This window comes from Tupaia chinensis, unplaced genomic scaffold, assembly GCF_000334495.1.
Source record: "Tupaia chinensis unplaced genomic scaffold, TupChi_1.0 Scaffold145078_1, whole genome shotgun sequence".
In the NCBI taxonomy this organism is placed as follows: Eukaryota; Metazoa; Chordata; class Mammalia; order Scandentia; family Tupaiidae; genus Tupaia; species Tupaia belangeri.
Window position 1 is genome coordinate 39,584 of NW_006204939.1, and position 3,451 is coordinate 43,034.

At 44.0% G+C, this 3,451-nt stretch overlaps 1 pseudogene; it reads right to left on the reverse strand.

The window, feature by feature from the left end:
- Positions 1-2,713: 2,713 nt before the first annotated feature.
- On the reverse strand, positions 2,714-3,251 carry LOC102498224 (actin-related protein 2/3 complex subunit 5 pseudogene; annotated as a pseudogene).
- Positions 3,252-3,451: the final 200 nt, after the last annotated feature.

A 3,451-nucleotide genomic window follows, 5' to 3' on the forward strand; every position in this document is an offset into this window, starting at 1 on the left:
TCCCTGGCAGCCCTCGTTAGTGACTTGGCATTCCCCATCGTCACTAGCTCCTCAACCATCTCTCACGCTTCTGTCTGTGCCCACCCCACTATCAAAGCCTGTCCCCGCTGGGAGACAAGTCAGGTAACCATAACAAACTTGAACTAGAATACTGGACGAGTCCCTGGCCCAGATGGCACGGACCAAGTACTAAAGGAAATATCACCAGTCTCTAGATGAGCAGAGATTATAGCTTTCATCTGTCTACCTATCATGTTATCTGTTTGTCTTACCTGTTTGTCAGCTAAGTATCATCTCTACATCTAGAATCATCTATCTTGAATGGGTCTTTCATTTTGTATGAACACTCTACTGTGTCCTCTATAAATATCTGATGCTTACTGGTCTGCTCCTGTGATGGAAATCAGATATTGTAGTTTGCTTGACAGACTCGGCTCTGCCTCAGACTGCGCTAAAGAGAAAGAGAGACTCATAAGGCAGAACACGGGGGGACACCCTCTGCACTTGGATCTGGTGATAAGATCTCATAAGCAGAGCACGGGGCACACCCTCTGCACTTGGACCTGGTGATAAGATGCAGGAGGAATGACAAGAGGAAGCAGTGCGCCAGTCCAGGAAGACTGAGCTCATGACCAATGACTCAGAGAGAGATTTTGGGTCAGACAACAAGGGTAAGGTCCTGTTATCACACTGAGTACATAAGGAGAGAGCAACCTAGGGCCTAGAAAAAACTGCTTTACTAAACTACTAAATACTTTCTCCCAGTGGGCTGTGGGGTCCTCAAAGCTGATTCAGGCTGGACCTATGAAGGCTGCTCCAAGATGCCCAGTAAGGGGAGCAGCCAGCAGACCTGGGAATCTGCCAGAGCCCAGCCAGAGTCTGCCTTGCTCTATTTGGAAAGAGGTGCCACCCCTCTGAGTGTGCCAAGCACATGCACCGGTGTGACCTTGAACCACACCTAGGCTAGCTGATGCCTGGGCTGCATAAAGACATGAAGACTCCACTGGGACCTTTCTCTTTCTTTTCACTCTCACTGAAAAAAATAAGTAAACTTTTAAAATCCTTGTTCTTCCTAATTGGTGGCCCATAGCCTGTTCCTATGTCACTGGGAAAAGAGAAACAGAGCAGCAGGCCCACCACATCTGTCTGCTGCATCGCAGCCGTATATCAAATTTTCTTCTTCCTCTTCTTTCTTTTCTTCTTCTTTCTTTTTTCTCCCTTCTTCCTTTTTCTACTTCTTCTTTTTCTTCCTTTTTCAATTTCAGCCATTTTACTTTATATTAATAATTTTTAAAATTATTTTAACTTGATTGATTTATTGACTGATTTTTTTTCAACACTGACATTTTATTTTCTGAAGGTTCTTATTCTTACAAACAAAATGCAGGTATCAAAAACCAGCAGAGTTTACAGAATTTCTGCACCAGTTTTCATAGAAGTCAGTGATTATGAAACTGGTGCCCACTGTAAATAATAAACACAGGCTGATCTCCCCCTTGGTCACGTGATCAGGTGGTTTGTTTTTGGAGCTACTATACATAATAATTTTTATAAGCACCAGTCATTTTTGAGAACCGATTTGGTCTGTCCAACAAAGTAAACAATTTTTTACTGTGTGGAATTTTTTCTTCTTTTTAGAAAACACTGAGATAAAACACAGAATGTGTTATTGGATTGGCTCTGAACCAAATCTTCTGAGATCCCATTTACCCTGAAGAACACTGAAGACATTTATAGGGCATATTAAATACTAGCTGTACACCTCATAATGTCTAAAGCAGCTGCTATATTTCAAAAGAAAGTAGTAGTTCATTCGGAGCTGCCCAGAGCTTGAGTGGCATAGGTTTCCACATCCTTTCTCAATTGGAGTAGTTCCCCGAAACAGAGTCAGGGTAACACACAAAATTTGATGTTCATACCAACCAGGCTCTGATATTTTGCAGACGCACTTGTATAGAGCAAGACTCCTTGCTCTGGACCCTGGGTAACCATGAAGGAATTGAGAGGCCATGATTTCCGGATGCTGAGCACAGCAAAGTAACATGGAGGCAGGCAGAGACCCGGCTGGAACCTGAGGGCGTGTTCATCCACCACTCAGTCCCAAAGCAGGTTTTGCTTAAATAAGGGAAGTATGATCCAGTTTTACAACGTTAGTAGCTGCCAATCACTCATAATTAAAAAAAAAAAAAAAAAAAAAAAAAAAAAAAAAAAAAAATTCTCCCCCTTTCTCCCCCCCCCTGATTCAATGTTAGTAGCTGCCAATCACTCATAATTAAAAAAAAAAAAAAGAAAAAGAAAAAGAAAAAAAAGAGTTACTTCCTGACTAGCAACGAGTTTGGAAACTGGCCTCAAGTTCTGATCAAATCTCTCAGTATTAGTTAAGAATAATATAAACCAAAAATCCAGTCAATAGGGGTTAAAATTGTACAATTGACCTTGAGTATCAATTATGCTATATACAGTCTGGTATGCACATCATTAAAATGGATTTGAGAGAATGAAACTCTCTTGCTGAAACATCATTTCCTCTTTATCATCCCAAGTTTTGTTAAAGGAAAATGGTATGTGCTTTTCTTTACAGGTATGAGAAAGGAAGCAAGAAGGCAAAGCTGAGAGACACAGATGCTACCCACAGGGCAGCGGTGGCATTTGGTTGTTTTGATCTTTCAACCAGCGACTCCCACTCCCCGGCACACATCCAGTTCCTTCCGGACTACACAGTTTTCCTTGCAGTCAAAACACAAACAATGGGCCCTACTCCTCCAGCAGTAAGTGCCTTTTCAAGCCATTGCAATAACACAACACTGCTGTCATCAGAGGGACTCTCAAAGCCTTCCATTCTTGTCCTAAGACTGAACAGCCTTTTCAATATCATTAGCGTTAAAGAGATGAGTACCTTCAAGACAATGCTACCTGCTCGATCTTTCGCTGCCTGACTCTTGGTGTGGATAGGAAGGTTTTCAGAGCGGCCTGTAGAGTAGCTGTCATGTTTCCTTGCCACAGGCAGGAGTCCACTTTGCCCTTGTTGGGCCAGCCTGGCCATCTCCCAGTCCTCCTCGTCCATAAACTTCTCGTCATACTCATCCACGTCCACCTTCCAGAACCGGGCGGACGACGACACCGTGTTCTTTAACAACCTGCTCTGGACCCTGGCAAAAGCCTCCTTGTGCTACCTCTACCTCGGCAAGCCAAGCCCAGTAGCAGCCCACGGCCCCAGGCCCTACTTACTTTCCTCTTCCACTATGGGGCATCACCGGTCATGGCTCAGTGGTTCTGGGCCTGCACTCTATGACCGCTCCTTTCTCTCCCACTGCCCACACAGCCTCCCTATTGATTGGTTGATTTGAATTTGACCAGAGCGAAACAGAGAGAGAGAGCGAGACAGAGAAAGAAAGTGAGAAAGCAAGCTGGCAGGTCTCGGATTCGAACCATGGCTAACCATGTGGGAGTC